Below are 15,710 nucleotides of genomic sequence, written 5' to 3'. Positions count from 1 at the left end.
CTTTACCGGTTGTTTAGAGATACTGTGTGGAAACAGGCCCTTCGGCCCACCGAGTTCGCGCCGACCCCGTACACTAGCACTATCCTGCTATCGACAATAGACAATGGACAATAGTTGCAGGAGGAGGCCATTCGGCCCTTCGAGCCAGCACCGCCATTCAGTGTGATCATGGCTGATCATCCACAATCAGTAACCCCGTTCCTGCCTTCTCCCCCGTACCCCCTGACTCCGCTATCATTAAGAGCTCTGTGGGAGGGAGGGGAAAGAGAGGGACAGAGGAGCTATCTAAAGTTAGAGATGTAAAAGTTCATACCGCTGGGGTGTAAACGCCCGAGCGAAATATGAGGTGCTGTTCCTCTGATTTGCGCTGGGCCTCACTATGCCAATGGAGGAGGCCCAAGGGGAAAGCTTTTTCACCCAGAGAGTTGTGAATTTGTGGAATTCTCTGCCACAGAAGGCAGTGGAGGACAATTCACTGGATGTTTTCAATAGACAATAGACAATAGGTGCAGGAGGAGGCCATTCAGTCCTTCGAGCCAGCACCGCCATTCAATGTGATCATGGCTGATCATTCTCAATCAGTACCCCGTTCCTGCCTTCTCCCCATACCCCCTGACTCTGCTATTCTTAAGAGCTCTATCCAGCTCTCTCTTGAATGCATTCAGAGAATTGACCTCCACTGCCTTCTGAGGCAGAGAATTCCACAGATTCACAACTCTCTGACTGAAAAAGTTTTTCCTCATCTCAGTTCTAAATGGCCTACTCCTTATTCTTAAACTGTGGCCCCACAGTACTCGAGGTGCGGTCTCTTCAGGGCCCTGTACAACTGCAGAAGGACCCTCTTTGCTCCTAGACTCAACTCCTCTTGTTATGAAGGCCAACATTCCATTGGCTTTCTTCACGGCCTGCTGTACCTGCATGCTTCCTTTCCAGCTTGACATCTTTCCTAACAAACAAAATGGGACATGTTGGTCAGTTTGGGCAATTTGGGCCGAAGGGCCTGTTCCCACTCTGTGTGACTCTACTCGACTGTGTGACTACTCGACTAAGTGGACCCATTGGGCCCAAACCTCTCCTGCATTGGTGCAGCACACTTTCCCCCCTCCCTCCCTCCCTCCCTCCCTCCCTCCCTGCTCCCCTCCACCTTCCCTCCCCCTCCCTCCACGCCCCTCCCCCTCCACCTCCCCCCCATTCCATCCCCCTCAACCTCCCTTATCCTCCCTCCCCCCTCCCTCCCTCTTCCCCTTCCCTCCCTCCCCCCTCCCTCCCTGGGAGATAGATTTAAACTTTAAAAATGTGAATAACTTTAAAAATATAACGCCGATTTCAATGAGACTTCTTCCATTAGCACCAAAGGGACGACGGTGAGTAAGGTGGGCCTAAAAATTGTCGCGCTATCGTGTGCCGTTTTGACTGTAGTTCAGGAACAAACAAACAAACAAACAAACAAATGAGAGTTTTTTAGTATAGAGATGACAATAATCTCTTAAATTCTTAACTTCACAAGTGATAGGAACAGAATTAGGCCATTCGGCCCATCACATCTATTCAATCATGGCTGATCTATTTTTCCCTCTTAATGCCTTTTGTTCCTGTTGAGTAATTTCTTGTTCCTTTCTAATTCCACAGCATTGAATGAACCGACCATTGACTATGGATTCCAGAGGCTGCAAAAGGTGATCCCACGGCACCCTGGAGACCCTGAACGATTGCCCAAGGTCAGATCTTTCTCTGTTAACAAGCACCCGGGTTTACTGAGCATCACGGTGGCGCAGCGGTAGAGTTGCTGCCTCACAGCGCCAGAGACATAGAAACATAGAAAAATTGGTGCAGGAGTAGGCCATTCGGCCCTTCGAGCCTGCACCGCCATTCAATATGATCATGGCTGATCATCCAACTCAGTATCCCGTACCTGCCTTCTCTCCATACCCCCTGATCCCTTTAACCACAAGGGCCACATCTAACTCCCTCTTAAATATAGCCAATGAACTGGCCTCAACTACCTTCTGTGGCAGAGAATTCCACAGATTCACCACTCTGTGTGAAAAAAAAACTTTCTCATCTTGGTCCTAAAAGACTTCCCGTTATCCTTAAACTGTGACCCCTTGTTCTGGACTTCCCAACATCGGGAACAATCTTCCTGCATCTAGCCTGTCCAACCCCTTAAGAATTTTGTAAGTTTCTATAAGATCCCCCCTCAATCTTCTAAATTTCCAGCGAGCACAAGCCGAGTACAATTCCAGCCGAGTACAAGCCAGTCTATCCAGTCTTTCTTCATATGAAAGTCCTGCCATCCCAGGGATCAATCTGGTGAACCTTCTCTGTACTCCCTCTATGGCAAGAATGTATTTCCTCAGATTAGGAGACCAAAACTGTACGCAATACTCCAGGTGGGGTCTCACCAATGCCCTGTACAACTGCAGCAGAACCTCCCTGCTCCTATACTCAAATCCGCTCGCTATGAATGCCAACATACCATTCGCTTTCTGCACTGCCTGCTGCACCTGCATGCCTACTTTCAATGAGACCCGGGTTCCATCCTGACTGCAGATGCTGCCTGCACGGAGTTTGTACGTTCTTCAAAGATTTAATAGGAATCCGAGGGGTAACTTTTTCACACAGAGGGTGGTGGGTGTATGGAACAAGCTGCCAGAGGAGGTAGTTGAGGCTGGGACTATCCCAACGTTTAAGAAACAGCTAGACAGGTATATGGATAGGACAGGTTTGGAGGGACATGGACCAAGGCCAGGCAAGGTGGGACTAGTGTAGCTGGGACATTGTTGGCCGGTATGGGCGAGTTGGGCCGAAGGGCCTGTTTCCACACTTTATCAATCTATGAGTCTATGACTCTATGATGTGTAGGTTTGTATAAGAAAATAACTGCAGATGCTGGTACAAATCGAAGGTATTTATTGACAAAATGCTGGAGTAACTCAGCAGGTCAGGCAGCATCTCGGGAGAGAAGGAATGGGTGACGTTTCGGGTCGAGACCCTTCTTCAGACTGATAGGTTTGTAGGTTTAATTGGCTTCCATAAAATTGTCCCTAGTGTGTAGGATAGTGTGTAGGATAGTGTGTAGGATAGTGTGTAGGATAGTGCTAGTGTGTGGGGTAATCGCTTTGTGTAAAAAACAACACAAACCTGCCCCTCAGGTTTCAATTAAATCTTTCCCCCCTCACCCCCTCCCTCCTCCATCCTCCCTCCCTCTTCCCCTATCATCTCTGGTCCTCGATTCCCCTACCCTGGGCAAAAGACTCTGTGCATCTACCCGATCTATTCCTGTCATGATTTTGTACACCTCTATAAGATCTCCCCTCATCCTCCTGCGCTCCAACAAAATAAAGACCCAGCCTCCTCAACCTCTCCCTACAGCTCGGGCCCTCTAGTCCTGGCAACATCCTCGTAAATCTTCTCTGCTCCCTTTTCATCTTGACAACATCTTTCCGATAACACGGTGCCCAGAACCGAACACAACACTCTAAATGCGGGCCTCACCAACGTCTGATACAACTGCAACACGACCTCCCAAACATTTAGTTCTTCTTTCATTTCATTTCTGTTATTTCTTCCCTTCTATCTTTTACCACATGATGTTGGAATGCGTGGTAAACCCAATCCTTCTGTCATGTTAGTTTACACCAGTTCAGTTTATTGTCACGTGTACAAAGCTACAGTGAAAACCTGTTTGTTACATGTACCCAGTCAGCAGAAAGACTGCAACATGATTACAATGGAGCCATTTACATGATATATGGCTCATGTACACATGATAAGAGAAGAGAATAACGTTTAGTGCGAGGTAAAGCCAGCAAAGTCCCATCAAGGATAGTCCGAGGGTCACCAATGAGGTAGATAGTAGTTCAGCACTGCTCTCTGGTTGTGGTAGGATGGTCCAGTTGCCTGATAACAGCCGGGAAGAGACTGTCCCTGAATCTGGAGGTGTGCGTTTTCACACTTCTGTACCTCTTGCCTGATGGGAGAGGGGAGAAGAGGGAGTGGCCGGGGTGAGACTGGTCCTTGATTGTGCTGCTGGCCCCCTTGCCGAGGCAGCGTGAGGTGTAGACGGAGTCAGTAGACAATAGGCAATAGGTGCAGGAGGAGGCCATTTGGCCCTTCGAGCCAGCACCGCCATTCAATGTGATCATGGCTGATCATTCTCAATCAGTGCCCCGTTCCTGCCTTCTCCCCATACCCCCTGACTCCGCTATCCTTAAGAGCTCTATCTAGCTCTCTCTTGAATGCATTCAGAGAATTGGCCTCCACTGCCTTCTGAGGCAGAGAATTCCACAGATTCACAACTCTCTGACTGAAAATGTTTTTCCTCATCTCCGTTCTAAATGGGCCTGCCCCTTATTCTTAAACTGTGGCCCCTGGTTCTGGACTCCCCCCAACATTGGGAACATGTTTCCTGCCTCTAACGTGTCCAGCCCCTTAATAATCTTATACGTTTCGATAAGATCCCCTCCCATTCTTCTAAATTCCAGTGTATACAAGCCTAGTCGCTCCAGTCTTTCAACATACGACAGTCCCGCCATCCCGTGAATTAACCTAGTAAACCTACGCTGCACGTCAATGGAATGGAGGGAGGTTGGTTTGTGTGATGGTCTGGGCTGAGTCCACAATTCCCTGCAATTTCTTGCGGTGTTATATAACTTATTAAATAATACATCATGTTATTGCTGTAAAAGATTGAAGGTTGGTTAATTATCTGCCGTACATCGCATTTTAATAAGCTCTTGACTTTTCACTTCATATTGAAACTCTGAAGGAGGGTCACAGATAAATTTTTATAATTTTCCTCTTAATTGTTTTTTGGCTGTGATTCCCCCTTTCTTCAGGGATATCATTATTATTGCATTAATATTGTAAGGGCTCTTAATATAATATTGGCAGGAAAGGAGGTGGGAATTGTTAGTCCTTACAGCAGACTGTGTCAGGATTACGATTAGGGTTGCCAACTATCCCGTATTAGCCGGGACTGCCAGTATATTGAGGCTGAATTGGTTTGTCCCGTACGGGACCGCCCTTGTCCCGAATTAGGCCCGGGAGGGGGGAGCTGTAGGCCCGGACACTGTAGGCCCAGATGCTGTAGGTCCGGACAGTGTAGGCCAGGACACTGTAGGCCCGGACACTGTAGGCCCGGACGCTATAGGTCCGGACACTGTAGGCCCAGACACTGTAAGCCCGGACACTGTAGGCCCAGACACTGTAGGCCCGGACACTGTAGGCCCTGGGGCCGCTGTAGTCCTGGACAGTGTAGGCCCGGAGGCCTGGGCGCCGCCGAACCGAGGTTGCGTAGCAACCCACCTCCCTGCCCGGGCGGACGCCATTGGTGGGCCGCTGGCTGGGTGAGGTCACGTAGGGCGCGAGGCGGTGACATCACCTTTCGTCCCTTATTTAGGAATGAGACCGTTGGCAACCCTAATTACGATACAGTACGATACGATACGATACGATACCCCGATACTCTTGCCCAGAGTAGGGGAATCGAGGACCAGAGGACATAGGTTCAAGGTGAAGGGGAAAACATTTAATAGGAATCTGAGGGGTAACTTTTTCACCTCAGATTGAGGGTGGTGGGTGTATGGAACAAGCTGCCGGAGGAGGTAGTTGAGGCTGGGACTATCCCAACATTTAAGAAACAGTTAGATACATGGATAGGACAAGTTTGGACGGATACGGACCAAACTCGGGCAGTTGGGACTATTGTAGATGGGACATATTGGCCGGTGTGGGCAAGTTGGGCCGAAGGGCCTGTTTCCACACTGTATCACTCTCTGACTTTATGATACGATAGAACTTTATGTATCCCAGGAGGGAAATTGATCTGCCAACAGTCATAAAAACACAAGACACATGAAACATGGAATTAAAGTGACGAGTGGAAAGGTTTGGGGGATGTGCAAAGATTGGGGAGGGGGGGGGGGGGGGGGAGGGAGGGAGGGGAGTCAGTCTCAGTCTCAGTCTACCCCACGACAGAAGGGGGAGGAGTTGTACAGTCTGGTAGCCTCAGGGAAGAAGGATCTCCTGTGGCGTTCTGTGCTGCATCTCAGTGGGACCAGTCTGTTGCTGAAGGTGCTCCTCAGATTCACCAGTGTGTCAAGGAGGGGGTGTGAGCTGTATTGTCCAGGATGCTCCGCAGTTTGAGGAGCATCCTCCCCTCCAAGACCACCCTCCCCCCCCCCCCCATGAATCCAACTCCCCCGCCCCCCCAGGACAGAGCCAGCCTTCCTGATGAGTTTGTTAAACCTCTACTTACAGAGCAGGAGGCTGTGTGTATGAACTAGAAAATAACTGCAGATGCTGGTACAAATCGAAGGTATTTATTCACAAAGTGCTGGAGTAACTCAGCGGGTCGGGCAGCATCTCAGGAGAGAAGGAATGGGCGACGTTTCGGGTCGAGACCCTTCTTCAGACCAGTTTAGTTTATTCAGTTTAGTTTACTGACACGTGTACCGAGGTACAGTGAAAAGCTTTTGTTGCGTGCTATCGAGCCAGCGGAAGGACAAAACACGGCAAATACAGGGCGGCACGGTGGCGCAGCGGTAGAGTTGCTGCCTTACAGCGAATGCAGCCCCGGTGACCCGGGTTCCATCCCGACTACGGGCGCCGTCTGTACGGAGTTTGCACGTTCTCCCCGTGACCCGCGTGGGTTTTCTCCGAGATCTTCGGTTTCCTCCCACACTCCAAAGACGTGCAGGTTTGTAGGTTAATTGACTGGGTAAATGTAAAAATTGTCCCTAGTGTGTGTAGGATAGTGTTGTAGTGTGCGGGGATCGCTGGGCGGCGCGGACTCGGTGGGCCGAAGGGCCTGTTTCCACACTGTATCTCTAAAAATCTTTTTAAAAAGCTTCGGTTTCCTCCCACACTCCAAAGACGTACAGGTTTGTGGGTTAATTGGCTTGGTAAAATGTAAAAATTGTCCCTAATGTTTAACGCACCTAAACATTCCTTGTGTTAAGGATACAATAGTCCCTAGAGTATCCTTAACACTAAGGATAGTGTTGGTGTGTGGGGGATGCTGGTCGGCACGGAGCAGGTGGGCTGAAGGGCCTGTTTCTGTGCTATATTACTAAACAAAACTAAACTAGACTAATTACAATCGAACCATTTATCTACTAGAAATGAAATGTAATCGGGGACAGCCAGACTGGTCGGGGAACTGTAAGGCAGCAACTCTACCGCCACGCCCGATTATAGACAATAAACAACAGACAATAGGTGCAGGAGGAGGCCATTCGGCCCTTCGAGCCAGCACCGCCATTCAATGTGATCATGGCTGATCATTGTCAATCAGTACCCCGTTCCTGCCTTCTCCCCATACCCCCTGACTCCGCTATCCTTAAGAGCTCTATCTAGCTCTCTCTTGAATGCATTCAGAGAATTGGCCTCCACTGCCTTCTGAGGCAGAGAATTCCACAGATTCACAACTCTCTGACTGAAAAAGTTTTTCCTCATCTCCGTTCTAAATGGCCTACCCCTTATTCTTAAACTGTGGCCCCTTGTTCTGGACTCCCCCAACATTGGGAACATGTTTCCTGCCTCTAACGTGTCCAACCCCTTAATAATTTTATACGTTTCAATAAGATCCCCTCTCATCCTTCTAAATTCCAGTGTATACAAGACTAGTCGCTCCAGTCTTTCAACATATGACAGTCCCGCCATTCCGGGAATTAACCTAGTAAACCTACGCTGCACGCCCTCAATAGCAAGAATAACCTTCCTCAAATTTGGAGACCAAAACGCACACAGTACTCCAGGTGCGGTCTCACTAGGGCCCTGTACAACTGCAGAAGGACCTCTTTGCTCCTCTACTCAACTCCTCTTGTTATGAAGGCCAACATTCCATTGGCTTTCTTCACTGGGTCGCGGGGGAGAACGTACAAACTCCGTGCAGACAGCAGCCGCCGTCAGGATGGAACCTGGGTCTCCGGCGCTGTGGGGTGGCTGTGGGTTAAGCCGCTAAACGACATCCTCTTTCCTCGCTGCTTCCGGCCAGCCCAAGTGTGGCGTGCATGGAATTAAGAACCTTTCATTGAAATCCGTTCAGCCGAATGATTGTGACAAATCGCTGCCTGTCCTGAATCAGCTGCCCAGCCTCAGGGGGGGAGTGCGATGCGCAGGCGGGGAAATTAGTTCCGGGCCTCGAACTGGGCGGCGCGGCGCTGGAGTTTCCACCTCACAGCGCCGGAGACCCGCGTTCGAACCCGTCTACGGGTGCTGTTTGTGTGGAGTTTGTACGTTCTCCTCGCGACTCAATTCTTGCTAGTGAGGGCGTGCAGCATAGGTTTACTAGGTTAATTCCCGGAATGGCGGGACTGTCATATGTTGAAAGACTGGACCTTTGCTTAGTTTTGTTTAGTGGTATAGTTTAGTTTAGTTAAGTAAGCGTGCAGCTACAGCAGGCAGTGAAGAAAGCTAATGGTGTGTCTATTTATTTATTTAGAGATACAGCGCAGAAACAGGCCCTTCGGCCCACCGAGTCCGCGCCGACCAGCGATCCCCGCACACTAACACTATCCTACACCCACTAGGAACAATTTTTACATTTGCCAAGCCAATTAACCTACAAACCTGAACGTCTTTGGAGTGTGGGAGGAAACCGAAGATCTCGGAGAAAACCCACGCAGGTCACGGGGAGAACGTACAAACTCCGTACAGACAGCGCCCCTAGTCGGGATCGAACCTGAGTCTCCGGCGTTGCATTCGCTGTAAGGCAGCAACTCTACCGCCGCGCCACCGTGCCGCCCAAATGAGAGGATTTGAGTATAGGAGCAAAGAGGTCCTTCTGCAGTTGTACAGGGCCCTGGTGAGACCACACCTGGAGTACTGTGTGCAGTTTTGGTCTCCTAATTTGAGGAAGGACGTCCTTGCTATTGAGGCAGTGCAGCGTAGGTTCACCAGGTTAATCCCTGAGATATGAGGAAAGATTGGAAAGACTGGGCTTGTATTGACTGGAGTTTAGAAGGATGAGAGGCGATCTTATAGAGACGTATAAAATTATAAAAGGACTAGACAAGCTAGATGCAGGAAACATGTTCCCAATGTTCGGGGAGTCCAGAACAAGGGGCCACAGTCTAAGAATAAAGGGGAGGCCATTTAAAACTGAGGTGAGAAGAAACTTTTTCACCCAGAGAGTTGTGAAGTTGTGGAATTCTCTGCCACAGAGGGCAGTGGAGGCCAAATCACTGGATGAGTTTAAACGATAGAGCTCTAGGGGCTAGTGGAATCAAGGGATATGGGGAGAAGGCAGGCACGGGTTACTGATTGTGGATGATCAGCCATGATCACAATGAATGGTGGTGCTGGCTCGAAGGGCCAAATGGCCTCCTCCTGCACCTATTTTCTATGTTTCTATGTTTTTTAGTTTAGTTTAATTTAGATACAATGTGGAAACAGGCCCCTCAGCCCACCGAATCAGCTTCTCACCTTAAACCTACAGTATGTCTCGTGGAACTTAAATCCCCACCTGACACATTTATCCTATATATTCCCCTCATGATTCTATACACCGCCATACTGCCATAAGTTCATAAATTGTAGGAGCAGAATTCGGCCATTCCTTTAAACTTTCTCCCTCTCCCCTTAAAGGGCCGAATGGCCTCCTCCTGCACCTATTGTCTATTGTCTTTTGGTAATAGGAGCAGAATTAGGCCATTCGGCCCATCAAGTCTACTCCGCCATTCAATCGTGGCTGATCTATCCCTCCCTCCCAACCCCATTCACCTGCCTTCTCCCCGTAACCCCTGACACCCGTTTGTACCAAGCCAATCAACCTACAAACCTGCACGTCTTTGGAGTGTGGGAGGAAACCGGAGCGCCCGGAAGGAAACCCACGCGGGTCACGTGGGGAGGAACGTACAAACTCCGCACTGACGGCGCCCGCGGTCGGGATGGAATCCGGGTCTCCCGGCGCTGTGAGGCAACAACTCTACCCACGCGCCACCGTGCACCGTCTATTATTAATGCGTGTCAAGGCAAAGAAAAGTTAATGTACGGATCTGTGAGGCGGCAGCAGCAGGGTGGAAGCTATTTAATATGTTTTGTAGATCATCGCCATGGTTACCATCTTGGGGGGATTGATATGAATGGCACTTCTGGGACTGGGTTATGTCTTTCCATTTTTAGTTTCGATTGAGTTTAAATATTCTTCCCCAATCCTGTCACTTTTGAGTTTATACATCAAATGGATTGAGCAGAATGCATTCCCCCGATCCCTCGACCACATCGCAAACTTTGATTGCGATCATTCTAACCCTCCTGAGTATCTTTTGAATTTGGAAGTCAGAGCTTGGACTGGTTTTGTTATTAATATATATTCTCAAGGTCTTGTCGGAGCTGAAAAAGTGTTAGACTTTAGACTTCGAAGATGGAAGGCAGAAACAGGCCCTTCGGCCCGCCCAGTCCGTGCCGACCAGCGAACACCCGTGCTCTGGTACTATCCTACACACACGGGGGGGGGGGGGACAATTTACAATTTATTTGCCAAAGCCAATTAACCTGCAAACCTGTACGTCTTTGGAGTGTGCGGGAAGAAACCGGAGCACCCGGAGAAAGCCCACGCAGGTCACGGGGAGAACGTACAAACTCCGTACAGGTAGCACCCGCAGTCGGGATCATAGAAACATAGTAAACATAGAAAATAGGTGCAGGAGTAGGCCATTCGGCCCTTCGAGCCTGCACCGCCATTCAATATGATCATGGCTGATCATCGAGCTCATTAGCCTGTACCTGCCTTCTCTCCATACCCCCTGATCCCTTTAGCCACAAGGGCCACATCTAACTCCCTCTTAAATATCGCCAATGAACTGGCCTCAACTACCTTCTGTGGCAGAGAATTCCACAGACTCACCACTCTCTGTGTGAAGAAATGTTTTCTCATCTCGGTCCTAAAAGACTTCCCCCTTATCCTTAAGCTGTGACCCCTTGTTCTGGACTCCCCCAACATCGGGAACAATCTTCCCGCATCTAGCCTCTCCAACCTCTTAAGAATTTTATATGTTTCTATAAGATCCCCCCTCAGTCTTCTAAATTCCAGCGAGTACAAGCCGAGTCTATCCAGTCTTTCTTCATATGAAAGTCCTGCCATCCCAGGGATCAATCTGGTGAACCTTCTCTGTAATCCCTCTATGGCAAGAATGTCATTCCTCAGATTAGGAGACCAAAACTGTACACAATACTCCTTATACCGGAGCACCCGGAGAAAGCCCACGCCGGTCACGGGGAGAACGTACAAACTCCGTACAGGCAGCACCCGTAGTCGGGATCGAACCCGGGCTTCCGGCGCTCCTCCAGCAGTTTCAATCCATGGTCCATTGGGTCGGGGAACACCTCCATCCAAGCCGGCGAGAAATGACAGAGAATTGTGGACGCAGCCCAGACCATCACACAAACCAACCTCCCTTCCATTAACTCCATCGGACTTTACTGGCTTTATCTTGCGCTAAACGCTAACACATGTTACTCCCTTTATCATGTATCTGTACACAGTGGACAGCTCGATTGTAAGTCAAGTCAAGTCAATTTTATTTGTATAGCACATTTAAAAACAACCCACATTGACCAAAGTGCTGTACATCAGTTCAGGTACTAAGAACAAACATACTATAGACAATAGGTGCAGGAGGAGGCCATTTGGCCCTTCGAGCCAGCACCGCCATTCAATGTGATCATGGCTGATCATTCTCAATCAGTACCCCGTTCCTGCCTTCTCCCCATACCCCCTGACTCCGCTATCCTTAAGAGCTCTATCCAGCTCTCTCTTGAATGCATTCAGAGAATTGGCCTCCACTGCCTTCTGAGGCAGAGAATTCCACAAATTCACAACTCTCTGACTGAAAAAGTTTTTCCTCATCTCAGTTCTAAATGGCCTCGCCCTTATTCTTAAACTGTGGCCCCTTGTTCTGGACTCCCCCAACATTGGGAACATGTTTGCTGCCTGCCTGAAGAAGGGTCTCGACCCGAAACGTCACCCATTCCTTCTCTCCAGAGATGCTGCCTGTCCCGCTGAGTTACTCCAGCATTTTGTGTCTCTCCTGGACACGTTGTTTACCACTTCATGTTTGTTTTGCAGGAGGTGCTACTGAAGAGGGCAGCTGACCTGGTGCTTTTGTTGCGTGCTAGCCAGTCAGCGGAAAGACAATACATGATTACATATATCAAAAATCGTCTAACCCACCACTCTATCTCCAGGTCCCTCAGGTCGGCCGACTTGGGGCTACTGACTATCCCTCTATCCTCTTGTCTGTGCACTGCCGATGGCTCGATTGTAATCATGTCTAGTCTTTCCGCTAATAGACACAGACTGCTGGAGTAACGCAGCGGGTCAGGCAGCATCTCTGGAGAGGAGAGTCTCGACCCGAAACGTCACCCATTCCTTCGCTCCATAGATGCTGCCTGTCCCGCTGAGTTACTCCAGCATTTTGTGTCTCCCCTGGACACGTTGGTTACCACTTCATGTTTGTTTTGCAGGAGGTGCTACTGAAGAGGGCAGCTGACCTGGTGGAAGCCTTGTATGGAATGCCTCACAACAACCAGGTGGGCAAGTAAAGATGCAAGTGAGATCGCACCTGGAGTACTGTGTGCAGTTTTGGTCTCCAAATTTGAGGAAGGATATTCTTGCTATTGAGGGCGTGCAGCGTAGGTTCACTAGGTTAATTCCCGGAATGGCGGGACTGTCGTATGTTGAAAGGCTGGAGCAATTAGGCTTGTCTACACTGGAATTTAGAAGGATGAGAGGGGGATCTTATTGAAACATATAAGATGATTAGGGGATTGGACACGTTAGAGGCAGGAAACATGTTCCCAATGTTGGGGGAGTCCAGAACAAGGGGCCACAGTTTAAGAATAAGGGTTAGGCCATTTAGAACGGAGATGAGGATAGAGCTCTTAAGGATAGCGGAGTGAGGGGGTATGGGGAGAAGGCAGGAACGGGGTACTGATTGAGAGTGATCAGCCATGATCGCATTGAATGGCGGTGCTGGCTCGAAGGGCTGAATGGCCTCCTCCTGCACCTATTGTCTATTGTCTATTGTCTATTGATGACCCCGTCACTCGAGTTAGACACAAAATGCTGGAGTAACTCAGCGGGCCGGGCAGCGTCTCTGGAGAGAAGGAATGGGTGACGCTTTTGGTTGAGACCCTTCTCCTTCAGTTCCTTCCGTCACGTTATTGGAGCAGTCTCTGAGGAGAGTGATTGAGTCAAACAGGCCCTTCGGCCCGTCCCTCCCGTTCCGGCCAAAAGGCCTCCCCGATGCTAGCCCCATTTCCTTGCGTTTGGCCCATATTCCCCTGATCCTTTCCTATCCATGGTTACTGATTGAGAATGATCAGCCACGATCACATTGAATGGCGGTGCTGGCTCGAAGGGCCGAATGGCCTCCTCCTGCACCTATTGTCTATTGTCTGTTACCTGCCCAAATGTCTTATCTAAATCTTGTTATAGTACCAGCCTCAACTACCTCCTCTGGCAGCTCATTCCATACACCCACCACCCTCTGTGTGAAAACGTTGCCCCTCAGGTTCCTATTCTTCTTATCTCCCTCACTATACACATCAGACTTCACTTTCGAGATACAGCATGAAAACAGGCCCTTCGGCCCACCGAGTCCGCACAGACCATCGATCACGCCTTACACTAGAAACATAGAAAATAGGTGCAGAAGTAGGCCATTCGGCCCTACGAGCCAGCACCGCCATTCAATATGATCGTGGCTGATCATCCAAAATCAGCATCCCGTTCCTGCTTTCTCCCCATACCCCTTGATTCAGTTAGCCCTAAGAGCTAAATCTAACTCTCTCTTGAATACAAGCAGTGAATTGGCCTCCACTGCCCTCTGTGGCAGAGAATTCCACAAATTCACAACTCTTGTATACACTGGAATTTAGAAGGATGAGAGAGAGATCTTATCGAAACGTATAAGATTATTAAGGGGTTGGACACGTTAGAGGCAGGAAACATGTTCCCAATGTTGGGGGAGTCCAGAACCAGGGGCCCCTTATTTAAGGATAAGGGGAAGGCCATTTAGAACTGAGATGAGGAAAAACTTTTTCAGTCAGAGAGTTGTGAATCTGTGGAATTCACTGCCTCAGAAGGCAGTGGAGGCCAATTCTCTGAATGCATTCAAGAGAGAGCTAGATAGAGCTCTTAAGGATAGCGGAGTCAGGGGGTATGGGGAGAAGGCAGGAACGGGGTACTGATTGAGAATGATCAGCCATGATCAAATTGAATGGCAGTGCTGGCTCGAAGGGCCGAATGGCCTCCTCCTGCACCTATTGTCTATTTCTCCGGGTGAAAAAGTGTTTCCTCATCTCAGTCCTAAATGGCATTTCCCCTTATTCTTAAACTGTGTGACCCCTGGTTCTGGACCTCCCTGACATTGGGAGCTGTGTTTAACTCTCACTAACTAACTCTAACTAACACTATCCGACACACACTGAGGGACAATTTACAACTTTATCGATCCGATTAATCTACAAACCTGCACGTCTTTGGAGTGTGGGAGGAAACCGAAGATCTCGGAGAAAACCCACGCAGGTCACGGGGAGAACGTGCAAACTCCGTACAGACGGCGCCCGTAGTCGGGATCGAACCTGGGTCTCCGGCGCTGTGAGGCAGCAACTCTACCCACTGCGCCAAGATGCCGCCCAATATCGGGGGAGAAACCTACAATTAGGCTGAAGAAGGGACCCGATCTGAAACGTCACCTATCCATGTTCTCCACGGATGCTGCCTGACCCGCTGAGTTACTCCAGCGCTTTGTGTCTTTTCCGTGTTGTCTGTGGGTTAGAGTTCAACATTCACACCGAAAGAGTGTTACACCAAATGCTGGAGTGACTCAGTGGGGTCAGGCAACATCTCTGGATACAAGGAATCCAGAGGTGCTGCCTGTCCCGCTGAGTTACTCCAGCACTTTGTGCGACTGTCTCTGGTTTTAAACCAGCATCTGCAGTTCCTTCCACAACCTTATTGAAACATATAAGATTATTAAGGGGTTGGACAACCGTTAGAGGCAGGAAACATGTTCCCAATGTTGGGGGAGTCCAGAACAAGGGGCCACAGTTTAAGAATAAGGGGTAGGCCATTTAGAACGGAGATGAGGAAAAACCTTTTTCAGTCAGAGAGTTGATGAATCTGTGGAATTCTCTGCCTCAGAAGGCAGTGGAGGCCAATTCTCTGAATGCATTCAAGAGAGTTAGATAGAGCTGTTAAAGATAGCAGAATCAGGGGGTATGGGGAGAAGGCAGGTACTGATTGTGGATGATCAGCCATGATCACATTGAATGGCGGTGCTGGCTCGAAGGGCCGAATGGCCTCCTCCTTCACCCATTGCCCATTGCCCATTGCCCATTGTCCATTGCCCAATGTCCATTGCCCATTGCCCATTGTCCATTGCTCATTGTCCATTGTCCATTGCCCATTGCCCATTGTCCATCATCCATTGTCCATTGCCCATCATCCATTGCCCATTGCCCATTGTCCATCATCCATTGCCCATTGCCCATTGCATATTGTCCATTGCTCATTGTCCATTGCCCATTTTCCATTGTATATTGCCCATTGCCCATTGTCAATTGCCCATTGTACATTGTCAATTGCCCATTGCCCATTGTCAATTGCCCATTGTACATTGCCCATTGTCCATTGTCAATTGCCCATTGTCCATTGTCAATTGCCCATTGTCCATTGCTCATTGCCCATTGTCCATTGT

General features: G+C 49.3%; 1 pseudogene across 1 annotated transcript in view; it reads left to right on the top strand.

Moving 5' to 3' along the window:
- The window catches only part of LOC144598341 (transcription factor COE3-like), a 167,578-nt pseudogene that overhangs the window by 142,843 nt on the left and 9,025 nt on the right, over positions 1–15,710 (top strand). Inside the window, exons 9-10 of the transcript XR_013547852.1 lie at positions 1,630–1,718; positions 12,472–12,537. The product of XR_013547852.1 is annotated as a transcription factor COE3-like (transcript). The remainder of the gene's footprint in view (positions 1–1,629; positions 1,719–12,471; positions 12,538–15,710) is intronic.

Source organism: Rhinoraja longicauda, chromosome 1 (assembly GCF_053455715.1).
Source record: "Rhinoraja longicauda isolate Sanriku21f chromosome 1, sRhiLon1.1, whole genome shotgun sequence".
Lineage (NCBI taxonomy): Eukaryota > Metazoa > Chordata > Chondrichthyes > Rajiformes > Arhynchobatidae > Rhinoraja > Rhinoraja longicauda.
Note: the sequence above shows the minus strand (reverse complement) of the source record. Positions and strands in the feature narration are given on the sequence as shown.